General features: G+C 45.3%; 1 long non-coding RNA gene across 9 annotated transcripts in view; it reads left to right on the top strand.

Annotated features, from left to right (window-relative positions):
• The window catches only part of LOC126087305 (uncharacterized), a 53,961-nt gene that overhangs the window by 7,857 nt on the left and 27,421 nt on the right, over positions 1-18,683 (top strand). For all 9 annotated transcript variants that reach the window (XR_007519719.1, XR_007519722.1, XR_007519717.1 and 6 more), the window contains exon 2: positions 16,331-16,499. This is a non-coding gene — a long non-coding RNA (uncharacterized LOC126087305). The remainder of the gene's footprint in view (positions 1-16,330; positions 16,500-18,683) is intronic.

Raw genomic sequence — 18,683 nt, 5'->3', positions numbered from 1 at the left:
TCCGTGGATCAAGATAGACATTTACCCTGATTCACATTAGCCGCAGGGGCTGGCAAGCCCAAGATCAGCAGGTCGGAGAGCAGGGCTCTTGTTCACAGGCTGTGAAGGTTGATGAACCCCAAGATCGGCAGGTAGCTGCTAGGTCAAGTCCCAAGAACCAGAGGTCAGATGAACAAGAGGCAGCTGCAGGATCCAGAACCAGCCAAAAACCTTGGCATTTGAGCAGAAAGGAAGCAGGTGGCGGAGGGTGGAGAGATGAAGGCTGAAGGGACCATGAACCACCACAGGCCCTGCTCCTGCTGATACTACTCAGCAGATTCCATCAAGGGGGAGATCACATATCAAATTTCAACAGGGAAGTGGTCACAACATTATACAGCTGCCAAAACGCTGAGAATCATGGCCCAACCAATTTGACACACGATCTTAACCATCATACCTCCGAAAATTCGTGTTTATCCAGAACCTGTGAATGTGATTTTATTTGGAAATAGGGTCTTTGTAGATGTAATCAAGTTAAGATGAGGTCATACTGGATGAGGGTAGGCCCTTAATCCAATATCACTGGTGTCCTTTTAAGAAGAAGGAAATTTGGACACAGAGACATTGATACACAAGGAGAATGCCATGTGGAAATGGAGACAGAGGTTGGAGTGATGTGTCTGTAAGCCAAGGAATGCTGGCGGGGAAGCTGGGAGAGAGGCATGGAACAGAACTTTCTGAGGGAGTATGGCCCCATGGAGACCTTGATTTCAGCCTCCAGAACTGTTATAGAACAAACTTCTGTTGTTTTAAACCACCCAGTTTATGGTAATTTGTTACAGGAGCCCTAGGAAACAAAATACACCCTAACAGTTTAGCAACCCCTTTTCTAAGAGTTCTAGCAAAAATCCCTGAGAGGACTCCACTTGGCTTGGCTTGAGTCACGTGCATATGCCTGAACCAATCATTGTAGACAGGTTGGTATGACTATGTGATTCACCAAGCCTGGGTTATATGCCCACCCTTGAATTGAGAGTGAAGATTGCACAGTTCTCACAAAATTTGGGGTGCTGTTACCGGAAGAAGGGGACAGATGCTGGGCAGGCAAAAACCACGCATGTGCATAACATAAGTTTCAGGGCCAGAAAGAACCCTGGAGTGTATTTTGTATACCCCCATTTTACCGATAGAAAAACTGAGACAACCTTTCAAATTCCACCTCTGCCGCTTGTGACGCCCTGAGCAGTCTTTTTGCTTCCTTGTGCCTCAGTTTCCTCATCTCTAAAATGGTTGTAATAGTGGCATTATAGGGTTAATTGGAAGGATTAATTCACATAATATTGTAACACATTTAGCACAGTGTTAGACACAGGGTCACCATGAATCAGAGCTGATTCAATGGCAGCTAACAGCGACGACAAATAGTATGTGTTCAGTAAATGCTTATTCTCATCTTACATCCCCAGAATGATTCATCTCTTCTCTGTGTTTCCAAAATTCTGTATCCCTGTCTTTACTTCCATCCAGTATTGTTGTCATTTGTTCTTACATGAAGCTCAGTGTCTTCTACTCAAATGCGGATTTCTGTGTTTCTACCTCCTAGTACCTAATAGAGGTCAATACATAAATAAATCACAGAAGTTGGTTTTGCAGACTAGTTGTGCCATTTATCTAATACTGTGTAACAAACCACTCCAAAATGTAGTGACTTAAAACAACAACATTTACGTTGTGCACGAATCTACAATTTGAGCAGGGCTTGGCGGGGACAGCTTGTCTCTGTTCCACTGGGGCAGCTTGAAGGCCAAAGGTTGGAATCATCTGGAGACTCAATCACGTGTCTGATGCCGGGTCTGGGATGACTCAAGCAGTGGGCATGGCTGGGCATCTTTCTTTTTCTTTTTTTTTTTTTAATAATTTTTATTGTGCTTTAAGTGAAAGTTTACAAATCAAGTCAGTCTGTCACATATAAGCTTACATACACCTTACTCTATACTCCCATTTACTCTCCCCCTAAAGAGTCAGCCCGCTCCCTCCTTCCAGTCTCTCCTTTCTTGACCGTTTTTGCCAGTTTCTAGCCATCTCTAACCTCCCATCTCCCCTCCAGACAGGAGATGCCAACACAGTCTCAAGTGTCCGCCTGATACAAGTAGCTCACTCTTCATCAGCATCTCTCTCCAACCCATTGTCCAGTCCCTTCCATGTCTGATGAGTTGTCTTCAGGAATGGTTCCTGTCCTGGGCCAACAGAAGGTTTGGGGACCATGACTGCCGGGATTCTTCTAGTCTCAGTCAGACCGTTAAGTCTGGTCTTTTTATGAGAATTTGGGGTCTGCATCCCACTGTTCTCTTGCTCCTTCAGGGGTTCTCTGTTGGGCTCCCTGTCAGGGCAGTCATCGGTTGTGGCCGGGCACTATCTAATTCTTCTGGTCTCAGGATGATGTCAGTCTCTGGTTCACGTCGCCCTTTCTGTCTCTTGGACTGATAGTTATCGTGCGACCTTGGTGTTCCTCATTCTCCTTTGATCCAGGTGGGTTGAGACCAATTGTGGGCATCTTTCTGTGTGGTCTCACAACGTTGTTTCTTCAACAGATGGCTTCAGGGAGCTGGACTTCTACATGCCAGCTCAGGGTTCCCAAGGTGCATGTCCCAAAAAAGAGAGCAGCAGGCAGAAGCTGTGTCACTTTTCCAAAAAAAAAAAAAAAAACCTTTTTATTTAGTTTTAGATTTACAGAAATACTGCAAAGATAGTAGAGTTTCCATGTGCCCCACACCCAGTTTCTCCATTGTTAATATTTTTTTTTTTTTTTTGCCTTTTTAAAAGTATTTTTATTGTGTTTTTGGTGAACGTTTACCTAGCAAACTAGGTTGCCATTTAACAATTTCTATGTAATTTGTTCAGTGACATTGGTTACATTTTATACAGTGTGTCAACTATCTCATTATTTCCGTTCTGGTTGTTCCCTTTCCAGTAATCTGGTTTCCCTGCCCCCTTGCCTCTTTGTCTTTGCTTTAGAATAAGTGTTGATTGTTTGGTCTCATTTGGATGATTTTGTTTTGTTTTGTTTGTTTTTTAAAGGAGCTCAGTACTCATGGGTAATATTGTTTATTTTATGAGCCAATCTGATATGTAGCTAAAAGATGACCTCGTGGAATAGTTTTGGTTCAAGGCTAAAGAGTATATCAGGGCGATAGTCTCTGGGAGTCCTCTAGTCTCAATTGGTCCAGTAAGTCTGGACTTTTTAAGAATTTGAGTTCTATAACACATTTTGCTCCCATTCTATCATGATCCATCTTTCGTGGTCCTGATCAGAATTGTTGGTAGTGGTAGCCAGGCACCATCTAGTTCTTCTGGTCTCAGGGTAGATGAGGTCAGGATTTGTGTAGACTATTAGTCCTGCGGACTAGTTTCTTCTCTGAGTCTTCCTTTTACTCTGGACGTGTAGAGACCAATAGCTGTATCTTAGCTGGCTGCTCGCAAGCTTTTTTTTTTTTTTTTTTTAATAACTTTTATTAAGCTTCAAGTGAACGTTTACAAATCCAATCAGTCTGTCACATATAAGTTTACATACATCTCACTCCCTACGCCCACTTACTCTCCCCGTCTTGAGTCAGCCCTTTCAGCCTCTCCTTTCTTGACAATTTTGCCGGCTTCCCTCTCTCTCTGTCCTCCCATCCCCCCTCCAGACAAGAGTTGCCAACACAATCTCAAGTGTCCACCTGATATAATTAGCTCACTTTTCATCAGCGTCTCTCTCCCACCCGCTGACCAGTCCCTTTCATTTCTGATGAGTTGTCTTCGGGGATGGTTCCTGTCCTGTGTCAACAGAAGGTCTGGAGAGCATGGCCGCCGGGATTCCTCCAGTCTCAGTCAGACCATTAAGTTTGGTCTTTTTATGAGGATTTGGGGTCTGCATCCCACTGATCTCCTGCTCCCTCAGGGGTCCTCTGCTGTGCTCCCTGTCAGGGCAGTCATCGATTGTGGCCGGGCACCAACTAGTTCTTCTGGTCTCAGGATGATGTCAGTCTCTGGTTCATGTCGCCCTTTCTGTCTCTTGGACTGATAGTTATCGTGCGACCTTGGTGTTCCTCATTCTCCTTTGATCCAGGTGGGTTGAGACCAATTGTGGGCATCTTTCTGTGTGGTCTCACAACGTTGTTTCTTCAACAGATGGCTTCAGGGAGCTGGACTTCTACATGCCAGCTCAGGGTTCCCAAGGTGCATGTCCCAAAAAAGAGAGCAGCAGGCAGAAGCTGTGTCACTTTTCCAAAAAAAAAAAAAAAAACCTTTTTATTTAGTTTTAGATTTACAGAAATATTGCAAAGATAGTAGAGTTTCCATGTGCCCCACACCCAGTTTCTCCATTGTTAATATTTTATGTTAGTGAAACCCCGCTTTGCCGTGGCTCCCCCCCCCGCCCGCCATTCATTTGCCATCTTCGCAAACCTTGGCTTCCGAGCTCGGTTTGTCCTTTGCGCCAAATCTTTGTGCATGTGCATGCCAAGATCTTGGTGCATATGCAAGGATCTTGGCACATGTGCAGATCTAGAGAATCATGTCCTTACCTGACCCTGGACCTGAGCATCACTGGAAGGGAAGATATTCTCTAGCACACAGCTCCATCTGAGCCCCGTTGGAAAGCGAGAAGCCCCACAACGCGAACTTCCTGTGAAGATTGACTCAGCATCTGGATCCCCAAATTTGAACATGGGAGGGCTTGGGTTGTAGGATTTCAGGCGCCAATCCCTGTCCCACTGGGGGTCAAGGACATAAAAGGTGAGCATGTGGTCTTTCAGCTGCTAGGCCTTATGTTGCTTGTTGCTCCTTGTGTGGGCAGATGTTAAATTTGCCACTTTCTGTTTCCCTTGCATTTGGCGTCTGTCTTATTTCGATCAGCTAATAGGACAGGACAAGAACCTGAGGGATTCAGTTTGTTAATATGGTACATTTGTCACAGTTCTTGATCCCGTATTGATGCATTATTAAAACTAAAGTCCATGCGTTACTCAGGGTTCCTGGGTTTTTACCTGATGCCCTCTTTCTGTCTCTGGATCCCATCTGGGATACCACATTGCATTTAGTTGCTGTGTCTCCTTAGGTGCTTTTTGACTGTGAGTTTCAAACACTTTCCATGTTTTTGATGACTTAGACAAATTTTGAGGAGTGCTAATGAAGTATTTTATAGGAAGGCCCTCAATTGTCTGATGTTTTTCTTGTAATTAGGCTGGGGTTATGAGTTTTCGGAAGGAAGACCACAGGGGTAAAGTACCATTCTCATACTATCAGTATGACTTGTCACTGTTGGTGTTAATCTTGATCACTTGGCTGAAGTAGTTTTTGTCAGGCTTCTCTATAAAGTTACTCCTTTTTCCCCCTTTCCATACTGTACTCTTAGTAAGGAAGTCACTGTGCAGCCCACACAAAGGAGTGAGGAGTTATCGTCCTTTCTCCTGGCGGATGGCCTATCTACATAAATTACCTAGAATTCTTCACGGGAGATCTGTCTGTTCTCTGCGTGTATTTGTTCATTTGATCATTTATTTATATCAGGATTGATGTGCGGTTATTTATTTTTATACTTTGGGGTGTAATTCAGTACCACGTTATTTTGTTGCTCAAAATGTTCCATCTTTGGCCATTGGGAGCTCTTTCACTTGGCTTCTGTGTCCTTTTCCTGTACCCCCATCGTTGTGTGTGTGTGTGTGTACGTGTATGTGAGCACTTCTTTACATTATGGTACTACAAGATTTCTTGCTCCAGTCCTAGAACCAGGCATTTTTCCAAGGAGTCCAGGTTCCTTTTATGGGAGAAGGGTATTAGAAAACAAGATTTGAGTGTTAGGTGTGCTCATTGCTACTGGAGTTTATCACTTTTTTAAAACATAGCCTTGGAAGTCACGGAGTTCACTTCTGCCATAATCACAGGCCCATTTAAATTCAGTGGGAGAGAACGTAGATCCCTCCACCCTTAATGAAGGTCTGTGATTGTCACATTATAAGAACTTATAAGATAAGATATTTGGTATGGTACCCTTTGGAAAATACCATTTGTCACACTAGTGATGTTGCACATCCAGAGATTCTTGTTTTACTTAAAACGTCTTTCAGTCCTGCCTAGTTAGTGGTTTGTTACTGAGAAACTCTTTCCATGGTTTAGTTTTTTTTTTTTTTTAAAGATAGTTTTAGTTGCTGTAAGGACATACAGTACATGACATTGAGTTACCCTGTGAGAGTTACCACCTTTTCAGTTCTCTTTTAATCTTCCTGTTGGAGTCAAAGAGAAAGTCTCAGCTTGGTGCCAGTTATGTCTTGAATGCATTTCTAACACTTGCTAACTTCTTTTTTAATGTTCTGGCTCAGATCATTCTTATAGCACAGTATTCCAGGTAGAATTTAGTAATATTTCTTTATCTTTGTTATGTTTACTTTTGCAGTTACCCTCTGCAGCAGAGACATTTACTGCTTACAGATATGCACGTTCACTCCCATATTTCCCAGGCCCCTTGCAGTTGGGCAGGTCTCCATGACCAGTCTTGGCCAATAGGCTCTGCATGGGGGATTTAAAAGCCAGTGAGTGACCCTCCAGTGCTGTCATCTGTTGTGTGATCCAGGATGACACAGCAGTGCTCTAGGATGACATTGCCTCCCTTTATCTGAGCCCTTGGGTGACTGAGTGGAGCAGAGCCCTCTGCCAACCCACCCTGGACATGTAACATGAATGAGACATTCACATTTCTTTTTTTTAATTTAAGTTTTTTTTGGGGGGGGGGAGGGTCATTCACATTTCTTGTGTTCACTTTTGAGCCTTTGGGGTCAAGTGTTACAGCTGCATCGCCTAGCCTTTCCTGACTAACATACCTCGTAATTAGGCTAAGTGATGCTAGATTTTTATTTACATAAAAAATAAAGATAATGCAAAATTTGCAAAAGAAAGGAGTGAGTTGATTTAAAGAATAATATTTGGTGAATAATTTGCTGAGTGATACTCAGACACGGTGAATAATCCTGAAGGGAGCACCCAAGTGACCAGTATTTATGGAAAATTCTGCCACTGGGTTTTTATCTTGCTCTCTGCATGGGAACTCTGGCATTTTTTGAAAAAAATTAGCCAGAAAAGAAATCTCCTTTAATTTCCATTTGTTCCCTGTACATCCTGTGGATTAAACAACAATCACCACAATCTCATTAAAGCCGATTAGTCAGAGATTACATTAAAAGACCGGAATTTTCTTTTGATTTTTCAGCCAAATAGCTTGCTTTTGCCTACAGTGCTCCCCAGACACTTATCAAAGGTATAAAGTTTAGTGGGTTGGAGCTTTTCAAGGCTTTCTGAACATGGGGTGCTATTTAAAGGCAGAAGCAAATGATAACTGGCTTAAAATGAGAGACCACCCAGACGCTGCAGCCAAGAGGGAAAGGATGGACGTTGTTCCAGTCCAGCTCACCAAAAGCTGGGCATGTGCCAGTTAGCAAGTAATTGCATCTTGGCACAGTGATCTGCATGTTGGAAACTGTTAAAATATTCGTGTACTTGACTATGTCTCTTGCAATTGGATGTAATAAAGGCAGATTTGGGTGACCATATGCCTTATTTTGATGTAATGGTTTTAACCTTTATGGTGTGTATGTACGTGTGTGTGTGTGTGTGTCTCCATTTCTCTAGGGCTGGTATGATTTGATGTAAGCTGGTACTTTAAGAGACAGTATGATTGGCTTGTTACCAGAGTCTCATTAAGTGTTAAAACCAGGTAAAGTTTTTTATTTTTTATTATATTTTTTTTAATGTTAGCCCTGTAGTTTGAATTCTGCAGCTTTCATTTATTCCTTTCTTCCATCTTTCTTTTATGCCTTCCAATATTTATTGAGTTCTTACCATGTGCTAGATTGTTAATGAAGAAGGCACAGAACCTACTATTCAGTGCCCAGCTGGGGAGAACAAACCAGCCAGTCAGCCCTGGAGGGACACTGCCATTTACTGAGTCCCTAATAAGTGCCAGTGCTATTGAACAAAGAATTGCTTCCTTTCCTTGGAAGTCTGTGATCTGGTGAAGAATCAAATCATAAACTAACAATTTCAGTACAGTGAGTGACCAGAAATCCCCTGAAGCAAACCCATTGTTGTCCGGTTGATTCCAACTCATAGAACCCTACAGGACAGAGTAGAATTGCCCCATAAGATTTCCAAGACTTGCAGTCTTTACAGAAGCAGACTGCACATCTTCCTCCTGCAGAAAGGTTGGTGGGTTCAAACTGCCCACCTTTTGCTTAGCATCTGAGCGGTTTAACCACTGTGCCACCAGCGCAAGCCTGTTAATTATCTATCCAATATTTACCCTCCCACTCTTCCTTTCAGAAGATTTTGTTCGGGGTAGAAAATTGTTCGGTTAAAAAACTACATGTCCCAGGCTCCCTTGTGGCTCAGGTTGGCCATGTGACTACTTAACAATGAATCTAAATCTGTGGTGATGCTGAGAAAGTGGCTTAAAAAGAGCGTTGACTTAACTGGCATGTGGCCTTTTTTTCCTTTCCTTCTTATGCCTACCAATGTGATGGCTGGAGCTCCAGGAGCCATCTTATGACCAAGAGTCAACTTTGAGATGAAAGCCATGTGTTCATGTGGAGGAACAGAAAGATAAAAGGAAGTTGGGGCATTGACGACATCCTGGAGCTGCTGGACCCTGGAGTCATAAACCACTAATGTCTGGATGCCATATGAAAAGGGAGATAATTAAACCACTGTCTTGTTTAAGCCATTATTTCTCAAATTTCTGAAAAATTGCCAAAGCATTTTCTAACTCATAGCGTGCTATAAGGTTGCTATGAATTGGAATTGACTCGACAGTAACAGGTCTGGGTTTTTGGGATCACAGCATGCTGAGTGCTTTGATGGGAGAACAACAGGATTATGGGAATTCATTTGGAAGATCACATGATTGACCACAAGACTGAAGAGGAAATGAAATTATCACTACAGGACCCTGACTCTCAATCCCGTGGGAGGCTGCAGCTAGGTTTTCCTGCGAGAGATGGGCAACAAAATCAATCATTGGTGCTGTAAGGCATTTGGAGTCCCTGGGTGGTACATATGATTAAGTACTCAGCTGTTAACCAAAACGTTGGTGGTTCAAATCCACACAGAGGCTCCTCAGAAGACAGGCCTGGTAATCTGCTGAAGGATCACAGCCATTAAAAACCCGAGATAAATCACCGTTCTACTCTGACACGTGTGGGGTCACCATGAGTTGGAATCAATTCAGCGGCAACCCTTTTTAGTTTTATTTGTTTATATTTTATCCATTCCTCAAAGTTTTGCATCCCACCTCACTATCCACATCGTCATACAAGGTTGAGCTCCCCTTCAGCTCTCACCTGGGTTTCTGCCATGGGTCTCCTTGGCTCCAGTCTTTCCTCTGCCCTAGTCTTAAGAGCTTAAGAAAACACTCATTTGATTAGGTTACTCCCCTCCTCAAGAATCTTCAATGACATCCCATTACCTGTGAATTAAGTCTAGGAGCTGTATCACGGTGGTGTGAGTATGAACGTTAGCACGTAAACTTAGATATGCGAGAAATGTGAGTTATCTTAACTGGAACCTGGATTTAAAGAGTTGATACCACCATGCCAAGACACTTCAACAGCAAAGATTATTTGGGTCCTTTTCTTCCCAACCTGAAACAGCCAGACATATATGATGAGGACTTTTTTTTTTTTTTCCTGGGGTGTTGCTAGTATAAGCCCATGTAAGTAGATCGGCATTACATTTCAGCTGACTCGACTGGGACCCAAATTCAAAAAGCAGTGCTCATTCATTTTGGTATCAGTTGAGATTCTTTTGGTTTCAAGGTCCAGTCTAATCTACCTTAAGAAGAAAGGGAATTTATTGATTTCATATAACTAAAAAGTCCAAGGAAGTGGCCTGACTTTAGGCACAACTTGATCTAGAGTAGTGGCACCCAACAAGGACAGTACCACCTCCTAGGAGTCTAAAGGAAATTTGTGTGGTCATTTTTGGTTATTACATTGATTGGTGGGTCCCTGGGGGGGAAAAACAGTTAAGTGCTCAACTGCTAGCCAAAAGGTTAATGGTTCGAACCCACCAAGAAGTGCCTTGGAAGACAGTCCTGGTGATCTGCTTCTGAACAGCCTTGAAAATCCTGTGGAGCAAAGTTCCGCTCTGCACACATGGGGTTGTCATGAGTCGGAATTAACTCGATGGCAACCAACAGCAACAACATTGATTGGTGAGCCCTATTAGCATTTGGTGGGTGGGAATCAAGACTAGGTGTTTGGTAAAACACAATGAAGAGCTGTCATTACATTCTTACCTTACTGGCTTTATTATGTGTTTCTTGAGGGCAGGGTTGGAGTCTTTCTCTTCTCTATAATTGTCACTTTGTATAGTAGGAGGCAATGTAGTCTAGTAGTTAGGAGCTTAAGCTTTGGAGTGAGGCCATCCTATGAGTCTCAGCTTCCTCATCTGTAAAATGAGGATAATAGCAATACCTACTGCATGGGAATTTTTATGAGGAGTCAAGGAGTTACAGCATGTAAGGCATTTAGTAGTGTTTGGCACATAGTAAATGTTCAATAAATGATAACTGTTATGATTACCAGCTGTGTATCTTGCAGTGGGTTACTTAAGTGTTATAAGCCTCAGTTTCTCCATCTGGAAAATGACTCATGCTGCTCATTTCATCAGATCGTTGTGATGTTTGAAGGAGATAATTAGGTATTATTTGTGCTTTGTAAATGAATTCTGGGATTCATGGTGTATTAATCAGGGTAAGATTCATACAGTTAGCACAGTACTCCAAAGTTTCAGTGGCTCTGAATAATAAGTTTATTTCTCCCTCTCATTGCACCCCAATGTAGATGGGTAGGAGGCTCTGCTCCACGCAGTCATTCAGGGAACCTACATTCCTTTTATCTGAGGCTCCACCCTCTGCAGGGACTTCAAAGCCTTCTTCCTTCAGCCCATGGATGGGGAAAGATCATGGCAGATGTCATGTGGGAGGTTTTCATGGGCCAGGCCTGACAATGACCCTTCTGTTTACAATCCATGGGCTTCTCGATACCTGTCAGCAAGGAGAGCTGGGAGATGTGGCCTAGCTGTGTGCCCAGACTAACAAGGAGGACAGGCAGCACTTCACCCTGGATTGAGGTTTCTAGAAACCACAACGTGGGCAGAAGCTTCACCAACTGCTTCTGAGAATCACAAAATAATAATGAGTCTGACTTGATGTCATAAACGGGTTGAAGAGGCAGGGACGATTGGAAGAGGAGAAAGGAGAGATGCAAGTGTTGAATAGAGATGGAAGCATCTGTCCTTTCTATAGCTCTGTGGTCCTGGATGTAGGAGCTGCAAAGGGGGCCCCTACCTTCTTTTCCCTCCGTTGTCCTTGTCCATTTACTCCTTTGGATTCTATTAGTGAGCACTGCCATTGGTTTTCTGATTTCATTAAAATGCCACCAAGACACAACTGCACAGTATGCCACTTCAGTCCTAAGTGGGGCATTTTTGCTAGATGGATGGATTTTTAAAATGAGAGCATCTGCTTGCTTGTACACATTTATTTATAATTCTTCCCTTGGCAATTAGAGCGGGGGAATTGGTGAGCAGTAACCAGCTGTTGGAGTTAGCGGGGACGGGAGGCGGTGATTTGATCTGTGAAGGAGTATCAAAGCCCTGGCCAGAAGCAGTAAGAACAAACAGATGCTCCCAAATACACAATCCTGGGGAGGGACTTGGAAGTCACACACACTGCCAGCCCGAGAGAGACATCAGACAGTGAGAAGACCATGTCTGGCCCTGCTTGGGATTTAAGGGGGTGTTGGGTGCTTGGGGGAGGGCAGTAGAATAGTTGAGTAAAGGGAACCTTAGCAAACAGGACACTTTGATGAGCCCCGTGTTAGCTGGGGTGAAATCCAAAGTCCTTACGTGATCTACAATGCCTTACCAACCTGGCTCCATTACCTTCTGCTTTTCCTTCCGGCTGCTTTCTGCCTGCTTCCCTGGTTCTGCTCTGGCCATCCCGGCTCTTGCTGTACCTTGAACGCAGGTTCACCTGTCTCAGGGCCCCTGAGGCTCTGCTTCCTCCTGCCTGGAACTCTCTCCCTCTGAGCCCCGCGGGACTCACTTCCTCACCTCTCAAGTCTGTGCTCAAACGTTGCTTCTCCAAATGGCTGTTTAACATTGCAGTCCCTCCGCCAACCCTTGTATTCCTCTCCTCACTTGCCTTGGTTTATTTTTCTCCCTAAGACTTAGCCCCTTTCTAATAGAACAAATACTTAAAAAAAAAAAAAAAGTTAATTTTTTTCTTCTGTACAGAATGTGAGCTTCATGATGGCAGAGACCCCATCTGTCTTCTTCACCACTGAATCCCCAGTGCCTAGAACTGTGCTTAAGCGCATTAAAAAAAAAATCCCTCTCTAACTCCCTCTCTTCCTCTCAGGGATCACAGAAAGCCCAGATCACTTTGGGTGGCCCCTGGGGACCAGTTCTGTATTCTTGATCTCTGTACCCCTCAGGGCCCATTCCAGTGCTTGGCACACAGTAGGTGTTCAACAAATATTTGTTGAATAAAGAAATGACTCAGTGACTCAAGTAGACAAAAACGCTGAAGGCAGAAACCAAGGTGGTGGCGGTTGTGTGCTGTCGAGTCAATTCTGACTCATGGAGACCCTATAGGACAGAGCAGAACTGCCCCATAGGGTTTCCAAGGGTGGATTCAAACTGCCAGCCTTTTGGTTAGCAGCCAAACCGTTAACTGCTGCGCTGCCAGGGCTCCAAAAACCAAGGAGTCATCCTCAATTCCTCTTTTTATTTCCAACCCCAACAGCAACACCAGGAAGTCTGACCAGCAGGACCTCCAAAATGTCTTGCATCCAAGCACCCATCTCCAGGTCCTTCATAAGCACCCTAGTTTGCGCCACCATTGGCTCCCACTTGGACTGACTGGGTCCCAGCTGCCACTCTGGTGCCCCCTGCAGTTTATTCTCCATATAGTAGCCAGAATAATCTTGTTAGGTGCGTTAGAGTTGGTTCCAACTCATAGGGACCCTGTGTACAGCAGAACAAAACACTGCCTGCTTCTGCACCTCCTCACAGTTGTTGCTATGTTTGAACCCATTGTTGCAGCCCCTGTGTCAATCCATCTTGTTGAGGGTCTTCCTCTTTTTCACTGGCCCTCTACTTTACCAAGCTTGAAGTCCTTCTTAGAGTGATCTTAAAAACTATCAATCAGATCATGTCATTCCCTTGCCTACCACCCTCGAAATGGTATTATATCAAAACCCAAACTTCTCACAGCCAGAGCCCTGCCCCTCACTCCCCGTGCTCAGGCCACACTGGCCTCCTTGCTTCCTTTGAACACAGCAGGGAGCTTGTTCACTTGCTGCCCTCTCTGCCTGGTCTTCCCTGAAGAGTAACCTAGTCCTCTCTCCACCTGTCCAACACCAGAAAGGAATGGGATGGGAGGAATGGCCTGAATGCTGCCAGGATCCAGTGACCTAGCTTCCCGCTGCCCCATTCACCTCCACCTCCTTCCATCTGCTTATGTACACAAAGCTGCGAGGGTTTTGATACGTTACTTTCACTTTTTTGTCATTCCTCCTTCCTCCAGTTCTCCCTTTTCCTTCTCATCAAAGCAGGCAGCTGTTGCCTTAGGGGAGAGATACAGCAGAAGGGGAGGAAGAAATACCCCTTAAGTCTCTCTGACTTTTCTTGTCTTTTAGCAGAAAGTAGAGGGTTCTGGGAAGAACTAGGAGGCTGCAGAGGGTTCGTGGCACAGACAAAGCGTGATGGAGAACACGGCTGAAGAGAGATTTCCTTTGGCAGGGGAGGAGGGTAGGGGTGGAGCCCTGAGCAGTGGGCCCCAGACCCTACTTCTTGGCACCTCCCTAGGGAGGGAGCTGGGTCCCCTGGCCCTGGAGAAGAGGCTGCCTCTAAGGCCAGGGACTTCAACTGGGCCCCATTTGGACTGAGTTCTGCCTATACTTACTCTTGATTTGGCCCATACAATGTTTTAATTTTTAAAATATTATTTGCCAACATTTAAAAGATTGGATATTTCAAATTCCTCTGGAAAAATTCAGATCCAGATTTGCAATTTCTCTTGAAAAATATCTGGTGGCCCTGGGCCTGCATTCCCAGGAAATAACAATGGGTGGTGCTGAGCAGAGGCGGCCCCAGTCTGTGCTGCTCCCTGCAGGTCACAGATAGTCATTGTTTTCTTGGCTAGTCTGGCCCCTTTGGGCATCAGGGTTTAAAACCCTGGGTGATGGTGCCAGAGGCACTTCAGCCAAGGCTCTTGGGTTCCCAGTGTGTTCTGAGAGCAGCAGAGAGCTGCTGCTTCTGAAGGGTCATATGGACAGGCAGGATGGAAATCTTGGTGACAGTGCATGTGGACAGATTACCTACACCCTGCCAAACCTACTCTACCATCTGGGCACTGGTGAAACTCAGGCACTGAGGAGGCATAGCTGCAGAAAGGAGTGAAGTCACGAAATGCCAGCAGGGCAGAATGGAGGACAAGAGAATGGAGCACATCCTTTGGACCCAGGTCCCTGTGCTGAGAAACTCCTAGATCAGGGGAAGATGGATAACAAGGACCTTCCCTCGGAGCCGACAGAGAGAAAGCCTTCCCCTAAAACTGGTGCCCTGAATTGGGACTTCTAGCCTCCTAGACTGTGAGAGAGTAAATCTCTGTTTGTTAAAGCCTTCCGCTTGTGGTATTTCTGCTATAGCACTAGGGCTATAGCTACTAACAAAAGGTTGGCAGTTCAGATCCACCAGGCGCTCCTTGAAAACCCTATGGGGCAGTTCTACTCTGTCCTGTAGGGTCACTATGAGTCAGAATCGACTCTATGGCAATGGGTCTGGTTTTTGGTTTGGTTTTATCATATGACAGGCATGGTGCTGTGCGTTCGCTATCAGGGGTTCTCAAACTTGAGTGAACATCGGACTCAACCCGGAGGGTCTGCTCAAACACAGAGGGTTTCTAGGTCTGTCATGGGGTCTTAAGATTTGCACTTCTGCTAGTCTGGGGAACCCCCTTTGAAAAAACACGGGTTCAGAGAATTGTCTTCATTTGCCCTCACAATCTTATTAGGTAAGCTACCATTTCCTTTGTAAAGGAGAAAAAATGGAGGCCAGAGAGGTTATTTGCTCAAGGTTAGATGGCCCTCAGGGGCAGAGCTGGGGTTGGGCCAAGGTCTATATTCCCAGCTCCTACCACTGCCCACTTTGTTTGCCTTTCCTGTGGAGCTAAGCTGGACCACAGCATTCCTGTTCTAGTGGTGGCGATATATATAGCTGATGAGGGAGGGGTGGGTGGGGTGGATGTGGGAGTGTCTGCCCCCAACTCCTCTCTCTGGTGGAGAGAATAATAGTAGCAACTTACACTTTTATAGTGTGACACACTGTTTTAGTGCTTTACATGTGTGAACTCATTTCGTATTAACATGTAGTACTCAGGTCCTGCTGGTGTAGTGGTGAAGAGTTTGGCTGCTAACCAAAAGGTTGGCAGTTCGGATCCACCAGGTGTTCCTTGGAAACCGTATAGGGTGGTTCTGCTCTGTCTTGTAGGGTCGCTATGAGTCAGAATCAACTTGATGGCAGCTGGGTTTTTTTTTAACTCATTATGTCCTGGAGTGGCAGGGAAGAGGAAGACCCTCAACAAGATGGATTACATAGTGGCTGCAACAATGAGCTCAAACATAGCAAGGGTTGTGAGGAAGGCACAGGACTGGGTGGTGTTTCCTTCTGTTGTACATAGGGTCGCTATGAGTTGGAAATGACTCAACAGCACCTAACAACAACAACTCCTTATGTATTAACTCAGTCCTCACAGTCGCCCTCGGATGGATGTACTCTGATCCTCCTCACCCTCATTTTACAGATGAGGAAACTGGATCCACTCCATCCAACCAGACAGCTGTAGAAGGGGGGCAATGCACCAGGGAGGCTTTAATAGATGGTCTGTAAGTGATGACATCATTGAGTCCAGTCATGTGATCATGTCTGCAAGGGAGCCTGGGAGATATAGTCTACCTATGCACCAGAGGAAACCGGAAATGAGATTATCTGATCCTGTGGTGGCCTCTGTCTTGGTGCTTTACATTTCTTCTGCCATTTAACTATCAGAAGGAGACCTTATTAGCATGGCTGGTAACTGGCTGGACTGGTGTTCAAACCCAGCCGCCCGTTTCATGGGGAAGGCAAGTTATGGAAACCTAAGAACAGTGTCTTGGAAAAAGTACAGCCAGAGTGCTAGAGCAGCGGGCTCAAACATAGCAATGATTGTGAGGATGGCTCAAGATTGGCCAATGTTTCGTTCTGTCGTACTTAGGGTCGCTGAGTTGGAACTGACTTGACAACATGAACACTGAGGTGAATATTCCCAGTTGGGCTCCAGGAATGGGAAGCTGTCTTAGAAGCTACAGGGGGCAGAGCCCTGGGCCTGCAGCCTCAAGCCGCCTCTCAGACCCTTGCTGCCACTTCTAGCTGTGTGACCTTAGGTAAGTCACTTCTCTCTGAGTCTTGGTTTATTGTAATACCAACATGATGATACTTAACTTGCCGGGCTATCTGTGAGGTAAAATAAGATAACACACCCTTGCTCAAGCAGGCAGTCAGTGCGTTAGTTGAGCCTGAATTAAAATCTGTGCCTGGGATTCCTGCCCCTGGCTGCACATTTGAATCATTTGGGGAGCTTTTTAAAAATACCAGTGCCAGGGCCCCACTGAAGAGACTGTGACTCCTTTGTCTGGGGTGAGGTTGGAGCATGGGTGTTTTATGAGAATCTCCCCAGGTTGCTTTAAAACACAGATGGCTTGAGAACAACACTGACTATCAGTCAGATTGAACCAATTAATATGTCCTCCTTACTTAAGGGGTGAAGGGGTCCAGGGCCTCTAATTTGGGGGAGGCCTTTCAGGGTGAGGCTGGAGTTGGGATTGACATTGAGACACTTCTTGGGTCACGTCCCACTCCCTTTTCAACCATTAGCAGTTGACAGTTGGGCTGCGCAAGACGTAAGAGCTGAACTGCTCCATCCACTCTGTTTGCTGGTGTGGTATCGGAGCAGGGAAGGCCTGAAGCATTTCATCCGCATCCTGGCTGAGGAGCATCACAGAGAAGGGCCTCATCAGCCTGCTCCCAGCCCTGGGTTTTTATCTCCGCCATCTGCTCAGCCAAGAGTGGCGGCTGCCAAAGCTTACAAATAGCCCCGGCCTGTACTTTCATGTAGAATAGTGAAGCATCATAATTTCTGAGTGATTACCAGGCGGAACAACTTTCCACCGGCTAGAGTGACGTGCGACAGTTGGCATTTGACCAGGTCACTTTGCAGAGCCAGCAAGAGACAGTAGCTGCCACCTCAGGGCTATTACTTTCAGAGAGAGAGGAAAAGCTACAAGCTTGTGGCTTCGGTTATTCATTTGGCATTTCCCTCGAGGTGGGAGGAGAGCAGGATGGGGTAAGGGATTGCTTATTTTATTTACAGAGTATTTACTGTGTGCCGGGCATTGTTTTACATGCTTTACATATTGTAACTCAGTGAGATTGCCACCACAACCCTGTGAGGTTGGTGCTCTTATGATGCTCATTTTACAAATGAGAAACTGAGGCACAAAGAGGCTGAGTAAATTGTTCAGGGTCCCCGAGCTGGTGCGTGGCAGAGCTGGGATTGAGATCCAGGTGGTCTGGCTTCAGCTTCTGTCCTTGTAACCATTGCTCTGTGCCACGAGTGACCAGCTGCCTTGGTTTGCTCTGATCTGAGAGTGTTTCCAGGATACGGGACCTTTTAGTGCTAAAATTAGGACACTCCCAGGCAAACTGGGACAGTTGGTCACCCTAATTTTGATGCTTTTCAAAGTGTTGTTGGAAATACATCTGCTTGGAAGCTCCCTTCTCACCAATGTTCCTTCAACCAGAATTTATAGGTTTTTTCCAACCTGGCAAAATATACCAGGTGCTGTGTTAGATGTGGCCCCTTGATTAAGAGCTTGGCTGTTAACCAAAAGGTCAGCAGTTCGAATCCACCAGCCACTCCTTGGAAACCCTGTGGGACAGCTCTACTCTGTCCCATGGGGTTGCTATGAGTCAGAATCAACTCGACGGCAGCAAGTTTTTTTTTTTTTTCCTCCCAGGTGCTAGGTATGTGAAAAAGACAGACCTGGCCCCCTATACTCTTGGCGCTTAAGTGGTCCTGGTGGGGTGGGGAGTGGTGGAGACAATAAGCAATTAGACAAATACATAAACTTTCAGATGGGGAAGGTGCTTTAAGGGAATGAGGTGATAGGGACAGTCATCTTTAGATGTGGCAGTTAGGGAGGGCCTCTTTGAGGAGGTGACATTTCAGCTGAGACCTGAAGTAACAAGACGTGTGGATATCCAGTGGAAGGGGTAAGTGCAAAGGCCTGAGGAGTAACAGGAGACGAACCTGAGAAGTGGCTATGACAGGGAATCTGGATTATGTATTAAGGACAATGGAAAGCCACCGGGGGATTTTAAGCAGGTAAGTAATGGATTTGAGTTGCATTTTATAATGACGGCTCTGGCTGCTGGGTGAAGAAAGGATGGTGGGCGCTTGGGTGGGAAGCAGGGAGGCCCGTTAGTAGGACATTATCAGAGCCCAGGCGGAGACGAAGGTTGCATGGACTAGGGTGGGAGCGGTGGAGTTGGAGTGAAGCAGGTGGATT

The sequence above is a fragment of the Elephas maximus genome, chromosome 12, assembly GCF_024166365.1.
Source record: "Elephas maximus indicus isolate mEleMax1 chromosome 12, mEleMax1 primary haplotype, whole genome shotgun sequence".
Lineage (NCBI taxonomy): Eukaryota > Metazoa > Chordata > Mammalia > Proboscidea > Elephantidae > Elephas > Elephas maximus.
This window is presented reverse-complemented; position numbering and strand designations above follow the sequence as displayed.